The 20,962-nt window shown below is 36.8% G+C and overlaps 1 long non-coding RNA gene across 1 annotated transcript; it reads left to right on the top strand.

Moving 5' to 3' along the window:
- The first annotated feature begins 17,879 nt into the window (after positions 1-17,879).
- On the top strand, positions 17,880-20,183 carry LOC141346365 (uncharacterized). Its single transcript, XR_012357201.1, has 3 exons — positions 17,880-18,518; positions 18,829-18,926; positions 20,067-20,183. It is a non-coding gene; the product is annotated as an uncharacterized lncRNA (long non-coding RNA).
- The last annotated feature ends 779 nt before the right edge of the window (positions 20,184-20,962 follow it).

Below are 20,962 nucleotides of genomic sequence, written 5' to 3'. Positions count from 1 at the left end.
CATAGAATCAGTTGATATGTACTGTATTGTCAGTGTACTTATACATAATTATTTTGTATAGGTGCTTAAAGAGCATTAAAATCTTTTTTTTTCATCTTTTAAGGAAAAATTATATGATTTAAATACATATATACACTCTCACTGATAGAACAAAAAATCTTATAAGTATGACACTATACTGCTCAGTTCACTTAATTAGAATGAGAAACAAATACATCAACTAAGTTAATATGTATTTATTTTTAATATATTTGTTTATAATTATTTCACAGATGCTTATAGATCATTAAAATAATATTTAAAAATGGTTGTAGATCATAAAACATGGTAAATATTTAAAATAGGGTCTCTTTTGTTAACAATGGTTAATGAACTAACAAACACGAACGAACAACGGACAATATATTTGTACTCGATTTTATTCAAACTTCATCAGAATAATGTAAAAACACGGCCGAGTCTGTAAAGGCGCCCCTGATGCATCAAATGCTGTTGCCATGGCAAATAAATAAAAATAAAAAATACATTCAAATATTTGTTTCCTGTGTTTTTGAGGCAGATAGCGTGCTTAGAATTTCATTTTCCATTTTCAATGATTTATTATATATTTAAAGTGCAGCATCCTAACTCTTTGAAACTTTTTTCATACAAATAACTATTCATTCTTATCAAGCACAATTCATTTCATAATTATACAAAACTCCACGAATTAAAAAAAAAAAAAAACATATCTGATCTCAGTCTGCTCTGCACTCTATGTGTGTGTTTGTGTGGTAAGTGGCTGAGTGTAAGGAGGGGGGATGGGTGGTAAGAGAATGAGTCAGAGAGGAGGAGAGACAGTTAGGGTTAGTCCAAAGGGTTACTGTGAATGCATTTGCCTACTGGGCACCGTTTCCCTGATGCTATCGGGATGGCGACTGCACAGACGGCGAGGGCCCGGTCATCGCTGCTTGCAGCTTTAATTCTTCTTCTTCTTCTTCTTCTTCTTCTCCGAAATGAAAAGTCTTTTTGAGGGCCTAAACATGCCCGAAAACTCACGAAACTTTGCACACGCATCAGACCTGGCGAACATTTACATCTGATATGGTTTTCAAAAGTGGGTGTGGCAAAATGGCTCGATAGCGCCACCTATAAAATTTCAACGGAGTTCCCCTCGAGCTACATTTCACGTACATGTACGAAACTCGGTACACATATGTAACACACCAATACCTACAAAAAAGTCTCCTGGTGCAACATCCGAAACCCAACAGGAAGTCCGTTATATTGAATTTCCTGTACGATTTTTGTGCAGTTTTTGCCATTTTCAGGCCTCATACTTTAACGAACTCCTCCTACAGTTTTTATCCGATCATCTTCAAATTTGCTGAGTGTCATCATAAGGCCTTTGCGATGTTAAATTGCGAAGCTTTAGAGTTTTCGTCGAAGGGCATGTCCGTGGCGGCCGGACAAACTTTGATGTTTCGCCATGAAAAAGGAAGTTGTTATAACTCAGGCATACGATGTCCGATCTGCCTCAAACTTCACATGTTTGATGACAGTCCGGTCCTGAACACACGTCAGTGCCCATATTCAGTTATAGTCATAGCGCCACCTGCTGACAACAGGAAGTGACATGTTTAACACTGTTACGGACTCCTAGAAACATATTGAAAAGCGTTAACAAGTCTTAAATAGGCTAGCAACATGCTACAAACATGCTAAAACATGCTAGCAACACTTAGCTAAGAGCTAAAGCATGCTATTAATACAAATACAAAAGGAAATTGCTGTAACTCATGTATATAATGTTGAATCTGACCCAAACTTAATATTCAACATGCTACAAAAATAATAAAGCATGCTAGCAACACTTAGCTAATATGCTAAAGCATGCTAATAATACAATGAAACAGGAAGTTACTCTAACTCAGGCATACAATGTCCAATCAGCCCCAAACTTAACATGTTTGATAAGAATCCTGGCCTAAACACACGCCCATGCCCGTATTCAGTTATAGTCATAGCGCCACCAGCTGGTAACAGGAAGCCACATGTTTAATACTGTTGTGGATGCCTAGCAACATTTTAAAAAAATTCCACAACTGTTAAACAGGGTAGCAACATGCTAGAAACATGCTATAACATGTTAGCAACATTTAGCTAAGTGCTAAAGCATGCTCTTAATGCAATGAAACAGGAAGTTACTGTAACTCAGGCATGCAATGTCCAATCAGCCCCAAACTTCACATGTTTGATAACAGTCGTGACCTGAAGATGTCTACATGCCAATATTCAGTTATAGTCACAGCGCCACCTGCTGACAACAGGAAGTGACGTTTAATGGTGTTACGGACTCCTAGCAACATAATAAAAAGCTTTAGCAAGTTTTAAATAGGCTAGCATCATGCTAGAATCATGTTAAAACATGCTAGCAACACTTAGCTGAGAGCTAAAGCATGATATTAATACAAAGAAAAATAAGTGTAACTCATGCATACAATGTCCAATCTGACCCAAGCTTAATATGTTTGATAAGAGTCCTGGTCTGAACACAAGCCCATGCCCATATTCAGTTATAGTGATAGTGCCACCTGCTGGCAACAGGAAGTCACATGTTTAATACTGTTGTGGATGCCAAGCAACATTTTAAAAATATCAACAAGTGTTAAATAGGGTAGCAACATGCTAGAAACATGTTAGCAACATTTAGCTAAGTGCTAAAGTATACTCTTAATGCAATGAAACAGGAAGTTACTGTAACTCAGGCATGCAATGTCCAATCAGCCCCAAACTTAATATGTTTGATGTTTGATATGTTTGAGTCTTGGCCTGAATACATTTACATGCCAATATTTAGTTATAGTCATAGCGCCACCAGCTGGCAACAGCAAATTACTTGTTTTACACTAACTTAAGCATGCAATGTACAATTTGCACCAAACTTGACATGTTTGCCAATAGTCCTGGCCTGAAGACATCTAAAAGCCAATATTTTGTAGTAGCGCCACCTGTTGGCAGCAGGATATGTCATGACTTACACTCAAGCATGCCATGTTCAAGCTTCACCAAACTTCATATGTTTGATAAAAGCACTGGCCTGAACACATCTGCATGCCAATATTCAGTTATAGGCATAGCGCCACCAGCTGGCAGAAGGAAGATTGGCACATATCAATGACTTTGACATATTCCTCCTACATTTTCTGTGTTAATAGCATAGTGCCCACCTTTCGCCACCGATCGGCGGTGAGCCCGAGTGTGAGGGCCCTACCATCGCTGCTTGCAGCTTTAATTATTAGGGCCCGAGCACCGATGGTGTGAGGACCCTATTGGATCTGCTTCGTTTATTATTAGGGCCCGAGCACTACAGTGCGAGGACCCTATTGGAATTGCTCCGTTTATTAGGGCCCGAGCACCGATGGTGTGAGGACCCTATTGGATCTGCTTCGTTTATTAGGGCCCGAGCACCGATGGTGTGAGGACCCTATTGGATCTGCTCCGTTTATTATTAGGGCCCGAGCACCGATGGTGTGAGGACCCTATTGGATCTGCTCCGTTTATTATTATTATTATTATTATTATTATTAGGGCCCGAGCACTACAGTGCGAGGACCCTATTGGAATTGCTCCGTTTATTATTAGGGCCCGAGCACCGATGGTGTGAGGACCCTATTGGATCTGCTCCGTTTCTTATTATTAGGGCCCGAGCCCAAAAGGGCGAAGGCCCTATTGTTCTTCTAAGGATTCTTATTTTTTTTTTTTTTTTTTTTTTTTTTCAACCGTTGGGGCACTTTTGGGGGCCTTAACATACTCAAAAACTCTTGAAAATTTGCACACACGTCGGAATCTGCCGTCGTCCGGACGCCACAGAGGCTGGGACCCGGGCGTGGTTCAGGGCCTCTACAGCGCCCCCTGGAACACAGTTTGAAAACTTGATGTACTGCGCACACATACTTGCGCGTATTGATATGAAACTCGGTACACATATAGAACTCATCGAGCTGAACAACTTTTGTACTCTATGTCATGGGCTCCACGCAACAGGAAGTGAGATATTTAGGGCTGTTTAAAAAGCGCATGCTCTGGAATTTAACGTACTCCTCCCAGGAATTCCATGGGATTGTCACCAAACTCGGTCAGCATGATCTCAAGACATTGGGGACGCTAAATTGCGAGGAGATTTTTGATATCTCGAACGGTTTGGCCGTGGCAAGGCGACAAAGTTATGGCGAGAAATGAGAAACAGGAAGTGTCTAATAACTGTTGCACACATTGCCTGATTCTGATGAAACTTCACCAGTTTGTTCCTTGTATGATGCCGATTCCATAAATGTGACTATTATGAGTCAAAGTTATAGCGCCACCAACTGGCAGCAGGAAACGTGTCATTTTCAAAATGCTTTGAAATCAGCCTCTTAATTTTAATCGATTTTCTTTAAACTTCATCAAAATCATGTCAAAACACGGCCAATAAGAATATGTAAAGGGGTCGATGATAAATCAAATGCTGTTGCCATGGCAACGTGTCAAACTTTAAAATTACATTCCTGTCTTTTCGAGGCAGATAACATGCTTAGAATTTCATGAAACTCAACACACACATCAATATTAATGATAGTTAGACACTGGCAAAAGGTCATAAATGGGCGTGGAGCAGGCACTCTATAGCGCCATCTTTTGACAAAAGTTGGGGGGTTAGTTTTTCCTACAGTCACCAAACTCTGTACTTATATTGTTCTCATGAATCTGGACAACTTTCTAAATCAAACTCATTAGCTAAGACCAACAGAAAGCCGGCTATTTTGATTTGAAGGTGGATTTTTTGAAAAATCAGGTAGTAAACAAATTCACACTACTCCTAAGAACAACCAGCTGTTCACACCAAACTTTTTTAACATGAGGAGAAGATTCTGAAGATGTTAAATTGCGAGCGGATTTTGGATATCTCGAACGGTGTTGACGTGGTGATTTTATAAAGATGTAGTAAAAAACATAACCCTAATTTTTTATATCTTTAAAGTGCAGCATCCAAACTCTTTAAAACTTTTTTCACACAGAGATCTAATCATTCTGAGCAAGTGCTGGAAATATAAATTTTATACAAGCTTCAATGAATTAAAGAAAATTAAAAAAATAACTCAGAAACCTGCTGTCACTCTGGTGAATGTCTCTACAGTATGTGTGTGCGTTCAGTCAGGCACAGAGAAGCTCATTATTGCAGGGGGGAGGGGTGAGAGGCAGAGAGGGTGACAGAGTAGAGAGCCATCCTACAGACCATCTTTGAACAAAAAATGCACATATGTATTGTAATTACATAAATATGTCTGATCTTTGAGAGTCTGATATTTTGAGAAAATATAAAGGGTCACTAAGTCTTTCATTGTTCGTATTTTGCAGTTGTTGTTTTTTATTTATTTTTTACTTAACTGTACCATGAACTTGTCCTATTCAGTCACATAGCAAAAGATTTAAAAAAATACAACTTTTTAGCATGATCAATTTATCTTCATTGATAGACAATATTTACATAGTGTTATTTATTGAATATAAAATAATAATAATAAAAAATTAAGACAAACTTTGACAACAAAACAAACGTTACTGTTATCTCTTCAAAACATCTGAAAACCATAATTTTAAGATCAGTTATATATATATATATATATGTATCACCCCGTTAAAATACTCAACTTGATTTTTAAAGATATTTTGAAAGAATGAAGCGTTTATAGAGCACTTTATTGTGTATTGCTGTACACCCACATGAACTGTGTTCATGTTCATGTTAATACACAGTACATAAACTTTGTATGACTACTTCTTTTAGCTTAATATTAATTAACATTAATAAATGCTATTTATTTATTGGTCATGTTAACTAATATAGTTAATTTTAACAAATGAAACTGGATGGCAACATTTTATATTTTGTGTGTATGTGTCTGTGTGTTGATTTTAAAGTCTAACCCTTTCAATTCTGTAAACTTAAAATCCAAACTAGCAGAGGGTTACTGTGAATGCATGTGCCAACTGGGCACCGTCTTCCTTATTGATTCTTAGTTATGTAGCGCTTAAGAGTGATGCCTTGTAACAGGAGGAGTCACCAGCAAAGCAATATCCACACAAAACTTGTACAGATAGGTAACAATGACATTTAAGCAGAAGTGGTGGACGTAAAGCAAGCAATAATAACATTTTGTTATCATCATGAATCATGTTCTTATCATCATCATCAGAGTATAGGGAAAATTTTGCATATTGGTTCACAGTTGGCATTATCTGAAGTCCTTGCATTGATTGCATTTAATTAAATCAACATTATATTTGGTCAGTCTGATCTTGAGGCCTTAGAGATGTTAAATTGTGAGGATCTTGAGTTTTCATTGAGTTGTTATAACTTAGCCATAAAATGTCTGATCTGCCACAAAATTCACAGGTTTGGTAAGAGTCCTGGCCTGAAGACACCTAAAGACCAATATTCAGATATTATCATAGCGCCACTTGTTGGCAGCAGGATATCTCATATATTTCACTAACTCAAACATACCAAGGTCAATCTGCACCAAACTTCATATGTTTGATAATAGTGCTGGCCTGAACACATCTACATGCCAATAATCAGTTATAGGCATAGCGCCACCATCTGGCAGCGGCAAGTTTGGCACATTTAAATGACTTATGACATATTTTTTCTATATTTACTGTTTTAAAAGCATACTGCCCACCGTTTGCTGATTTCCTGAAGCCACCGGTCGGCGGTGAGCCCAGGTGCGAGGGCCCGTTCATCGCTGCTCGCAGCTTTAATTAGGGCCCGAGCCCAGAATGGGCGAAGGCCCTATTGTTTTTCTAAGGATTATTATTATTATTATTATTATTATTATTATTTCATCAATGTTTTGGTTCATTTCGGGGCCGTTAACATACACGAAAACTCTTGAAACTTTGCACACACATTGGAACCTGCGGCCATCAGGGCCGGACAAACTTTGACATGTGGGGGGTCACCTGGGGGGGGCGTGGCACAGCGTTAAAAATTTTTACTTTTGAGGGACTCTGGAGCACACACCGGTTGACCTACATTTATCAAAATTCATACACATATAGACCTCATCGGGCCGAACAACTTTCATGCTCAAAGTCAGTGCTTCACCCAACAGGAAGTCAGCTATTCAGGGATGTCTAAAAAGCGCATGCAATGGAATTTGATATACTCTTCCTAGGTGTATCCACCGATGGCCACCAAACTCGGTTAGCATGATCTCAAGACATTGGGGACGCAAAATTGCCAGGGGAATTTTGATATTTCGAATGGTTTGGTCGTGGCGGTGCGACAAAGTTATGGCGAGAAATGAGAAACAGGAAGTGTCTAATAACTTTAACACACTTTGTTTGATTTTGACCAAACTTCAGCAGTTTGTTCATCGTCTGATGCCAATCACAGCGATCTGACTATTATGAGTTAAAGTTATAGCGCCACCAACTGGCAGCAGAAAGCGCAACGTTTTCTAAATGCTTTTAAATCAGCCTCTTAATTTTACTCAATTTGCTTGAAACTTCATCCCAATAATGTCGAAACACGGCCGATGAAAATCTGTGAAGGGCATTATCGATAACTTTTATCATGTTGCCATGGAAACGTGTCAAACTTTAACTTTGGTTTTTTGTGTTTTCAAGCCACTTAAAATACTTGGAATTTCATGAAACTCAACACACACATCTGTATTAATGATATTTAGACACTGATAAAAGCCCATAAATGGGCGTGGAAGAGGCACTCTATAGCGCCACCTTTTGACAAAAGTTGGGGGTTTAGTTTTGCCTACAGTCACCAAACTCGGTACATATATTGGTCTCATCAAGCCGGACAACTTTCTAATTAACACTCATTAGCTATAATAAACAGGAAGTTGGCTATTTTTATTTGAATGTGGATTTTTGGAAAAATCAGGCTGTAAATAAAATCATACTAAACAAAGCAGAAACAAGAAGTTCACACCAAACTTTGTCAACATGATAAGAATATACTCAAAATGCTAAATTGTGAGCGGATTTTGGATATCTTGAACGGTGTTGATGTGGTGATTTTTTAAAAGTCACCTTAAAAAAAGTTGCATTAATTTTTCTATATCTTTAAAGTGCCTAATATCAACTCTTCAAAACTTTGTATGTATGAAGAACAAATCATTCTTAGAAAATACGCTTGGTGTCAAAATTGTATCATGCTCAGAGGTCCCAAAAACATTAAAAGTATCCAGAAGTGAGAGAGGGAGAAATGAAGACTGTAATACAAGGGATGAACACAAGAGGTCCTCGTATGATAAGGAATATTTTTACCTCTAATCCTATTCTGTTCATTCTCAATGTGCAACAAAGAAACAAATGCATAGATTTATTTGGAGTTGTTATGTACTGTACTGTCAGAATACTTTTACATAATTTTAAAATAAACACTAAAAAGCTTTAAAAAAATTAGTAATTTTTTTAATGAAAAATTATGAAATGTTTTGTTTGTCTCTCACTGATTTGGTAACACTTTCTATGTAGCCCCTATTATAAGGGTATTTCTAAGGCATTATAATGAACGCATAATGCATTATAAAAAAAGTATAATATATTATATCATCCAATGAATATTCATAACAACAATTATCATACATTATAATACTTAAATATTAGAGGTTATAACTTTTAAGATTATGATTATTTATAACACACAGTAGACACCATTTTAAACCTACTTCATTTGTAATGGACTATATCATATTAGATTTATTTTTTACATTATATTCTATTCTATTGACTATTAACAACTAACTCTCACCAACTAACACTCCTTACAGTGTAGACTTAGTTTAATGTTAGGCTAAGTAGAAGGTTCATGGTCTTGCAAAGTTACTTATAATCAGTTTGTCTTTTGGGGAACTGTCTAAATACAGTGTTAGCATATATTTACCACAACAAATAATAATTACTGCTAGCTGACATGCAGTTGCAGAGTTACTTATAAAAAGCTGTCTAACGGGTACCATCAAAATAATTAAACTGATCATATTATACATTCATCTGATCTGATACCTGATCTTATGGCTATTTGAGAATTACTATTATTATTATTACTTATAAGTGATCTTTGTATGCTTTAAGTAAAGTGACATCAGTAAGATGGCAAAATATGAGACTTATACATTATAACTGTGAGGAGGTAATCATACTCATAAAAGCTATAATAAAAAAGTAAAAATTCTAATACATTAAAACTGTTTCTATGAATGCTCATGAGATGATACAACATATTATAAGGTTTTTTATAATTTATTATGCATTCATTATAATGCCTTAAGAATACCCTTATAATGTACTATTAATACATGAACCCACAAATATTTTTAACAAATATAAATAAATGTACTAATGTACCTTTCAATAATATATGAATACTTTTTTTTAGCTTAATATTAATTAACATTAATAAATGCTATTTAATTATTGTTCATGTTAACTAATATAGTTAATGTTAACAAATTAAACTAGATGGCAAAATTTTAAATATTGTGTGTATGTGTCTGTGTGTTGATTTTAATTAACCCTTTCAATTCTGTAAACTTTACATCCAAACTGGCAGAGGGTTACTGTGAATGCATGTGCCAACTGGGCACCGTTTTCCTGATGCTATCGGGATGGTGACTGCGCATATGGCGAGGGCCCGGTCATCGCTGCTTGCAGCTTTAATTATTATTCTTCTTCTCCGGAATGAATCGCATTTTTGAGGGCCTAAACATACCCGAAAACTCATGAAACTTTGCACACACATCAAACCTGGCGAAAATGGACGTCTGATATGGGTTGCAGAAGTGGGTGTGGCAAAATGGCTCAATAGCGCCACCTTTACACGTTCCGCGGTGTGCGCATTCAGCTGTGATTCACGTACATGCACGCAAATCGGTACACACATGTAACTCACCAATACCTACAAAAAAGCCTCCTGGGACAAAATCCGAAACCCAACAGGAAGTCGGTTATTATTAATTTTCTTAGCAAAATTTGTGTCATTTTTGCCATTTTCAGGCGTCATACTTGAACGAACTCCTCCTAGAGATTTATTCGGATCAACACCAAATTTGGTGAGTCTAATCTAAAGCCCTTTGTGACGTTAAATTGCGAAGATCTAGAGTTTTCATCAGAGGGCGTGTCCGTGGCGGCCTCGCAAATTTCGATGTTTCGCCATGAAAAAGGAAGTTGCTATAACTCAGGCATAAAATGCCCGATCTGCCCCAAACTTCACATGTGTGATAACACTCCTGACCTGAAGACATCTACATGCCCATATTCAGTTTTACTCATAGCGCCACCTGCAGGCACCAGGAAGTGTCATGCTGTACTCTGCAACAAATTCCTCCTGGAGATTTAATCAGATCAACACCAAAATCGGTCAGTCTATTAAAAAGGCTTTAGCGATGTTAAATTGCGAAGATCTTGAGTTTTCGTTGAAGGGCGTGTCCGTGGCGGCCTGGCAAATTTCGTGGTCTCGCCATGGATATAAATCTTGTTATAACTCAGCCATAAAATGTCCGATTTGCCTCAAACTTCACATGTTCGATAAGAGTCCTGGCCTGAACCAATCTGAAGGCCTATATTCTATTATAATCACAGCGCCACCTGTTGTCAACAGGAAATGACTTGTACCAAACTCCTCCTAGAGATTTAATTATATTAACATTATATTTGGTCAGTCTGATCTCGAGGCCTTAGAGATGTTAAATTGTGAAGATCTTGAGTTTTCGTTAAAGGGCGTGTCCATGGCGGCCTGACAAAGTTTGATGTTTCGCCATGGACATAAAAGTTGTTATAACTCAGCCATAAAATGTCCGATCTGCCTCAAACTTCACATGTTTGGTAAGAGTCCTGGCCTGAAGACATCTAAAGGCCAATATACAGATATTATCATAGCGCCACCTATTGGCAGCAGGATATATCATATCTTGCACTAACTCACACATACCAAGGTCAATCTGCACCAAACTTCATATGTTTGATGAAAGTGCTGGCCTGAACACATCTACATGCCAATAATCAGTTATAGCATAGCGCCACCAGCTGGCAGCAGGAAGTTTTGCACATTTAAGTGACTTTGATCTATTTTTCCTACATTTACTGTATTAAAAGCATACTGCCCACCGTTTGCTGTGTTCCTAAAGCCACCGGTCGGCGGTGAGCCCGTGTGCGAGGGCCCGTTCATCGCTGCTTGCAGCTTTAATTATTCTTCTTCTTCTCCAAAATGAAAAGTCTTTTTGAGGGCCTAAACATGCCCGAAAACTCACGAAACTTTGCACACGCATCAGACCTGGCGAAAATTTACATCTGATATGGTTTTCAAAAGTGGGTGTGGCAAAATGGCTCGATAGCGCCACCTATAAAATTTCAACGGAGTCCGCCTCGAGCTACGTTTCACGTACATGAACGAAACTGGGTACACATATGTAACACACCAATACCTACAAAAAAGTCTCCTGGTGCAACATCCGAAACCCAACAGGAAGTCCGTTATATTGAATTTCCTGTACGATTTTTGTGCAGTTTTTGCCATTTTCAGGCCTCGTACTTTAACGAACTCCTCCTACAGTTTTTATCCGATCATCTTCAAATTTGCTGAGTGTCATCATAAGGCCTTTGCGATGTTAAATTGCGAAGCTTTAGAGTTTTCGTCGATGGGCGTGTCCGTGGCGGCCTGACAAACTTTGATGTTTCGCCATGAAAAAGGAAGTTGCTATAACTCAGGCATACGATGTCCGATCTGCCTCAAACTTCACATGTTTGATGACAGTCCGGTCCTGAACACATGTCAGTGCCCAAATTCAGTTATAGTCATAGCGCCACCTGCTGACAACAGGAAATGACATGTTTAACACTGTTACGGACTCTTAGCAACATATTGAAAAGCGTTAACAAGTCGTAAATAGGCTAGCAACATGCTACAAACATGCTAAAACATGCTAGCAACACTTAGCTAAGAGCTAAAGCATGCTATTAATAAAAATACAAAAGGAAATTGCTGTAACTCATGTATATACTGTTGAATCTGACCCAAACTTAATATTCAACATGCTACAAAAATAATAAAGCATGCTAGCAACACTTAGCTAATATGCTAAAACATGCTAATAATACAATAAAACAGGAAGTTACTCTAACTCAGGCATACCATGTCCAATCAGCCCCAAACTTAACACGTTTGATAAGAATCCTGGCCTAAACACACGCCCATGCCTGTATTCAGTTATAGTCATAGCGCCACCAGCTGGTAACAGGAAACCATATGTTTAATACTGTTGTGGATGACTAGCAACATTTAAAAAAAATCAACAACTGTTAAAAAGGGTAGAAACATGCTAGAAACATGCTATAACATGTTAGCAACATTTAGCTAAGTGCTAAAGCATGCTCTTAATGCAATGAAACAGGAAGTTACTGTAACTCAGGCATGCAATGTCCAATCAGCCCCAAACTTCACATGTTTGATAACAGTCGTGACCTGAAGATGTCTACATGCCAATATTCAGTTATAGTTATAGCGCCACCTACTGTCAACAGGAAGTGACATGTTTAACACTGTGACACACTACCCACTGAGCAAGTGACGTCTGTGGACATACAAAACATGTTGATATCGCGTCGGCCCGTCCAGGCCATGATCTGAACGTCCATTGACAGCCAGAATAAGTCAATTAATGACACTGAGAAATTATGTCTAATCAGGCCACAATCTAAACGTCCACTGACAGCCAGAACTAGTTCAAAACAGACGTTCATACTGGCTATAATCTGGACGTCCATTGACATCTAGATTTAGTCGATTTATGACGTGAATAAAGATGTCCAATCTGGCCACAATCTAAACGTCCACTGACAGCCAGAACTAGTTCAAAACAGACGTTCATACTGGCTATAATCTGGACGTCCATTGACATCTAGATTTAGTCGATTTATGACGTGAATAAAGATGTCCAATCTGGCCACAATCTAAACGTCCACTGACAGCCAGAACTAGTTCAAAACAGACGTTCATACTGGCTATAATCTGGACGTCCATTGACATCTAGATTTTGTCGATTTATGACGTGAATAAAGATGTCCAATCTGACCACAATCTAAACGTCCACTGACAGCCAGAACTAGTTCAAAACAGACGTTCATACTGGCTATAATCTGGACGTCCGTTGACATCTAGATTTAGTCGATTTATGACGTGAATAAAGATGTCCAATCTGGCCACAATCTAAACGTCCACTGACTACCAGAACTAGTTCAAAACAGACGTTCATACTGGCTATAATCTGGACGTCCGTTGACATCTAGATTTAGTCGATTTATGACGTGAATAAAGATGTCCAATCTGGCCACAATCTAAACGTCCACTGACTACCAGAACTAGTTCAAAACAGACGTTCATACTGGCTATAATCTGGACGTCCGTTGACATCTAGATTTAGTCGATTTATGACGTGAATAAAGATGTCCAATCTGGCCACAATCTAAACGTCCACTGACAGCCAGAACTAGTTCAAAACAGACGTTCATACTGGCTATAATCTGGACGTCCGTTGACATCTAGATTTAGTCGATTTATGACGTGAATAAAGATGTCCAATCTGGCCACAATCTAAACGTCCACTGACAGCCAGAACTAGTTCAAAACAGACGTTCATACTGGCTATAATCTGGACGTCCATTGACATCTAGATTTAGTCGATTTATGACGTGAATAAAGATGTCCAATCTGGCCACAATCTAAACGTCCACTGACAGCCAGAACTAGTTCAAAACAGACGTTCATACTGGCTATAATCTGGACGTCCATTGACATCTAGATTTTGTCGATTTATGACGTGAATAAAGATGTCCAATCTGACCACAATCTAAACGTCCACTGACAGCCAGAACTAGTTCAAAACAGACGTTCATACTGGCTATAATCTGGACGTCCGTTGACATCTAGATTTAGTCGATTTATGACGTGAATAAAGATGTCCAATCTGGCCACAATCTAAACGTCCACTGACTACCAGAACTAGTTCAAAACAGACGTTCATACTGGCTATAATCTGGACGTCCGTTGACATCTAGATTTAGTCGATTTATGACGTGAATAAAGATGTCCAATCTGGCCACAATCTAAACGTCCACTGACTACCAGAACTAGTTCAAAACAGACGTTCATACTGGCTATAATCTGGACGTCCGTTGACATCTAGATTTAGTCGATTTATGACGTGAATAAAGATGTCCAATCTGGCCACAATCTAAACGTCCACTGACAGCCAGAACTAGTTCAAAACAGACGTTCATACTGGCTATAATCTGGACGTCCATTGACATCTAGATTTTGTCGATTTATGACGTGAATAAAGATGTCCAATCTGACCACAATCTAAACGTCCACTGACTACCAGAACTAGTTCAAAACAGACGTTCATACTGGCTATAATCTGGACGTCCGTTGACATGTAGATTTAGTCGATTTATGACGTGAATAAAGATGTCCAATCTGGCTACAATCTAAACGTCCACTGACAGCCAGAACTAGTTCAAAACAGACGTTCATACTGGCTATAATCTGGACGTCCATTGACATCTAGATTTTGTCGATTTATGACGTGAATAAAGATGTCCAATCTGACCACAATCTAAACGTCCACTGACTACCAGAACTAGTTCAAAACAGACGTTCATACTGGCTATAATCTGGACGTCCGTTGACATCTAGATTTAGTCGATTTATGACGTGAATAAAGATGTCCAATCTGGCCACAATCTAAACGTCCACTGACTACCAGATTTAGTTGAGAAAAGACGTTCATACTGGCTACCCAGCAAGCAAAAGCCGTCATTTCACTGTCTCGGTTAACTATAGACCCGATATAGTCCGGCTATTTGTAACCCCTTTTAGCCCAATAACCTTGAATTTGAATACATGTAATTTTTTGGCAAAATAACTCATGAGATGTATGATATTCTCTCATGAAAGCAAAGTCAACAGAGTTTAGAAGGGGTTTGGTTTCATTTCTTTGACATGTTTAATGCATAAGTTGTGCATAGCCTCGGTTTAGGTCCTACTGTAGTCAGACCAGCTATTTGTAGCCCACTTATATCCCAATCTGATTCAATGTGGGCAACGCATAAAGTGGTTGATATACCATCATGTTCGCAGTGTCAACAATATCTACAAAGATATAAGTGTAATTTCATAACATGGTCTACGTAGCCACCCAGCCAACATGCATTTCAGTCCCATACAGGCTGCCTACATGGGGCCAAGGTAGCACCCACATATACTGTTTATATGGGTTCAGAATGGGAAAATATATATGGGGCCCGCTTATTCATTCCAGTTGTGTAAGACATGGGCAAACACAATCAGTCCCATATAGGGTGCCCACATGGGGCCAAGCTGGTACCCACATAGTCTTTATATGGGTCATTATGGTTAATTGATAGTTACCAAAAATAACTACAATAATTATATATATTTTTTTTATTGTACTAAAATCATGATTCATTTTAATAAGGGACATGGGGTCCTCTTGGCTAGACCAAATATGATTCTAACCCTAATCAAACATGACTGTGTCTAATTTACAAATAGCTTGGATCATTATGATTAGCTTGTCTGACGTGTGTGGTTAGAGTTAGAACTAAACTCAACAAGACAATCACTCACAATTCTGTCACATTTGCTCATTCTCTGTTCAAAACCTGCATGAAGTCTATCTTCTGTTGAAAATTAAATAAATTATTTGTGAATTAGATATTTTAAAGAATGTTGAAAGCCATTTGCTGGAAAAAAATGAAATAAAAAAAAGGCGATGGAAGTCATTGGGGACCAGAAACTTTTTGTTAAGGTAATTTCACAAAATATTTTTATATATTGTTTTTACCACACGGAAGAAACTAATACAGGTTTGGTACAACTTGAGGGTGAGGAAATGATAGCAGAATTTGAATTTTTGGGTGAACTACTCTTTAAAGGACTGTCAAAAAGTTTAGGATCAAGTCAGGAGTTAAAGAATCCTGGTACAGGCAAACCAGGTCAAACCTGGGTGTTGCCAAAAATGTCCTGCATAGCACATGTCTTTTGATATCTGAAATTGGGCAAATGACCTGTACACTCATTGGACATTAAATATTCAGTATATTAAAGTGTCAGATTATAGTGGTCTGATTTTGTGAGTTGCAGCACAATGCTTATCACAATAGATATTTTTAAATGTATACAAATGTTTAAAAACATACAGAAAACTGTGCACTTTGATGAACAGTTTAGAGACGACTAATTATCTCTAAATAATGGGATACAATTAAACCCTCTAGCAGCTTGTCATGTGCCCTGATTTAGTGGAGTTTTATGGTCAGTCGGAGTGACAATACATTTCTAGAGATATTCTTTTAAATTTTGTAAGGTTAGGTCATCAGTTCATATAATAAAATAGCCCAAGTAAAGAAAGATAGAATGGGATTTTATGTTTCTGAAGAGAATGTTTCATTAGCTTTTTTTATTTTATGTCCCAGCACATGACCAACCATCAAAGTTGTAAAATGGTTTGCTAAATGATTAAAAAAGGGTTAACAAAAACTTGTATAAATCAAAGTTGATTTTTTTTACATGATACACTGTATTGCCAAAAGTATTCCCTCACCCCCTTCTAATGAACAGGTTTGACTACTTTAGTAATTTCCATGAGTACAAATATTAATGTTTAAGCATAATATGATAATCTAGGGAATTGTGCGCTTCTAATTTTGTAGAAACATTTGGACAGGAGCTTCTTCAATTGTAACATGACAATGCCTTTGTGTATAAGGCAAGGTTCAAATCGAAATGATTGATTCAGTCAGTGTGGAAGAACTTGACTGGTCTACAGAAAGCCAAGTGCTAATCCCAGTTGAACACCTCTGGAGTGACTTTAAATGAAGACTTTGAGCCAAAAACTCATTGCCAAACACCAATGACTTGTACAAACATTACATGGACAAAAGTAATGGGACACCCCCCTTTAAAACAGAAACAGCATTTCTAAAACTGTGGCAACACAGAAATGGAAAAATAATTAATGTATTTAAAAATGGTTTTTAATGTATTAAAAAGTTTTGTATTTGTCTAAAATGACTTTACCGATATGTACAAGTCATTGGTGTTTGGTGATAGCCTAACTTTTTGGCTCAAGGTCTGCATTTAAAGTCACACCGAGGTGTTCAACTTGGGTTAGGACTTGGCTTTCTGCAGACCAATCAAGTTCTTCCACACTGACTGAATCAATCAATCATTTCAATTTGAACCTTGCCTTATACACAAAGGCATTGTCATGTTAGAACTGAAGAGGCTCTGTTCAAACTATTGCTATTAAAATTAATTCCCTAGAATATCATTTTATGCTTAAACATTAAGATTTGTACTCATGGAAATTACTAAAGTAGTCAAACCTGTTCTTTGAAAGTGATGAGTGAATACTTTTGGAAATATAGTTTATGTATTTTGAATCAATATTTTTGTTTTGATTTAGTGGATCTACATTTTTGTGCATGGCTACAGCTGCATGTTTATTTCATACATTAAAAACACTTTTTGAACAACTAATAAAAAAATACAGCCTGCAAATAACACTAAACACACACATTTCTTTAAAAAAGTCGTTATCTTTGCCATTACCGCGATGGTATAACCTTGCTGGAGGGATCATGATTGGCTAAGCTGACTGCCATCTGACAAGTAACTGGCCAATGACAACTGTGCGCGCCTTTACTGGTCATATTTGAAAATACGTTAGCCTGAGTTGGTGATGTGTGTGCTTCTGCTCAGCAAGATGACGCGTCTGTCCCTGGTTATTTGAATAAGTGACTGTTACATTTTTTTTATTTTGAATTAACTCGCGTTGTGACATGCTGAGAACATAACCTGGAATGTGAACACAGAGGAAGACCGGACTGGATCTGTGAGGTGATTGCTGGTATCAGGTAAGGGAACATATTTCAGTCTTTCTAGCTTTATGTTCTGTCTGTGTAAGTTACGCATGATGAGGTAACAGAGGCACTGACTGCATCTGTGTGTACTGCTTCATCAAAGATGTTAGATGCTAATCGCGATTAGCATATTAGCACGAATTTGTAGCCCCTGATATTGTTATACGGCAAGTGATGAAAGTGCTATTAAAGCTCGGAAACAGGAATCTAACTATAAAAACACAAACTGCTACCAATAAGATAATTTTTAATCTTTGATTCAAGATCTTACATGGGATTAAAATATGTAGTAAAAAGGTTAAATGGTTCTTCTCATAATCAAAAATACATTTGTAAGACATTTGCCCCACTGATTATCAATATGAGTAACTTTCTTATTCTTTTGTCTTTCTTCATCTGAGGTAACATAAAGATGGAGGACATGCTACCATCATCAGTCCTTTATTTATTTCACTAGAAAAAATTATATGAGAAAGTCCTTCATGAGCCTCAGATGGGTCATAACTGGATAAATGCAGCTGCAGGTAAAATTATTAGATGTTTGGTTTGATTTGGGTCCACTAACTTTCAAGCTACAATTGTGTTTACCTTGTTATGATACATTTATAAAAAGAGACTATTGTTGTGAATCCAGTGTCTTTTGTGGGGATTTACACTTTTCTTTTTGGATTGCCATGAGTTAGGCATTTCTTACATTTTTAATTATATAATAACTAACAGTCTCAAAGCTGACTGTTAATCTGAATGATTTATAGTGGCAAATGTGGGTACAATTTAAAAACATTTTGTCTAAGAGTTTAAAATAATTAAAAAAATAAAATCTTTATTTTTAAGGACTTATCAGCCCACCCCAGACTGACTGAGGATTCAGCTGATTACTACAATATGGTGGAGGGCTCTTCTGTGTCTGCTACACTCCACTATAACTTCTGGTATGGATTTATTAACATTTTGCAATGTTAAGAGTTTGGATTTGACATAATTAAATACAATTTACTTTTTAATTTACTTTTAAAATGTACTATTTAAATATACTTACTACAGTGTGCAGTTAGGATTCTGAATTAAGTGTGATGACTTAAATCCTAAATTGACTCTAAAAATGAATTTGCCAGAACCTACAATTGCATGTTATTTTATTATTATTATTATTAGTAGTAGTAGTAGTATTAGTATTATTATATATTAGTTCAATCTCAGTTTATTTAGTTTTAGTATTTTAGTTTAACTAACAGCTCTAACCTATCAGGGTAATTACCCTTTGTTTTTTTATCAGCTCTAACTTATGTTATTAAAACTGTGAAGCTTAAGTAGATCCACACTGGAAACTTATGAATTGATGTTTACTATTTTAAATGCACCAGCATTAATAATATTAATAATAATAAAATGGAGGGATCATGATCATAATATTAAAAATACTTTAAACATTATTTTGTTGGTCCATTCCATCCATGGACAGAATCTAAATGCAAGAATCTGCCTAATAGTGACAAAGTCTTGAGAAAAAACAAAACAAAAACATTATTATTATTATTGTTATTATTATTTTATGAATGGTTAACTCATATCAATAATTGGAGTGGTCATTTAAAACACATTGCATATTCATGCTTCATAAATTGACTTTATCAATAAAAATTAAAATAGATTTGTTTGAATGAATAAAGAGTATTTCTCTATTAATTTCCCTAATGTCCCTCCAGTGACACTCCAATGTTCATTGCCAATCTATGACAATTTAAAATAATTATAATTATTATTTTTAGTATTATCCTGAGTAATAGTTGTTTTTCTTTAATATGTTGTTTTAACATGTAAGTACATTTTTTTAACATTTACTACACACATTCTAGAAAATCTATCTATTGGAATAGAATCTGTAGAGCTTGTTTTTTACTCTGTTGTTTTCCTTTCTGTAGGTGAGGGCAGTTTCCTTATTTTATGTCATCTTTCTGACAAAATTATTTTCATTTTCATTTTAAGCATTACCCTAATTCAGTCAAGCACAAAAGTGCTATTTGTAATGTGATCTTGCATATTCAGTATATTTAAACAAATTTGTTTTGCAGAGGTTCTTAAGAAGGCTGCACTGATTGGCAAGAAGCTGATGAGGATCTCTCAAACTTGGGACAAGGGACGGAGGAGTACAGAGGATGTCTAGAATGCACGAGTGACTGTCTGCACTGTAAGCACAAATGTATAGTTGCTGCTGCTTCTAATTGTTTCCAATTTATTTCCGGTTTAATATTCGAAGCTTTCAGTAAATGCTAGGTCAAATACAGGTTGAAAATGTATTAACTTTAACTTTTACATTATTTTGAAAAAGTAGGTATATAAATTTGAAGAGATGCAGTGGTTACCAAATCTTTAAGAGTAAAAAAAACATACACAAACAAAACCAAATTAAACCCTACAGCTCATGACGATACATTGAGATCTTAAAGGGATAGTTGACCAAAAATGAAAGTTTGATGTTTATCTGCTTACCCACAGGGCATCCAAGATTTAGGTGACTTTGTTTCTTCAGTAGAACTCAAAGGTTTTTTTTACTCAAACCATTGCAATCTGTCAGCCATATAATTACAGTGGATGGGCACCAAACCTTTAAAAGTAAAACAAACAAACAAACAAAAAAAAAACATGCAAAGACAAATCCAAAATTACACCCTGTGGCTTGTGACCATACACTGATGTCCTAAGACATGAAATGATCGTTTTTTTGTGAGAAACTGAACAGTATTTATATATTTTTTTTTTACCTTTGATACACAGCAATGTCTATCTGTCCTGAGCGCAAGCTCATCATCCGGTTCGTTACATGTGTACGTGCTCTGGCATAGTATTTGCAAACGCTGTTAGGGGAAATCGGTGAACAGTCAACAGTCCCGGAGAGTTTGCACAAGCAAAGGTAATTTTTAGCTTTAAATTTGTTTGAACAATCAGGATAAGCACAAGTAATTACTAT

Source organism: Garra rufa, chromosome 12, assembly GCF_049309525.1.
Source record: "Garra rufa chromosome 12, GarRuf1.0, whole genome shotgun sequence".
NCBI lineage: Eukaryota > Metazoa > Chordata > Actinopteri > Cypriniformes > Cyprinidae > Garra > Garra rufa.
Note: the sequence above shows the minus strand (reverse complement) of the source record. Positions and strands in the feature narration are given on the sequence as shown.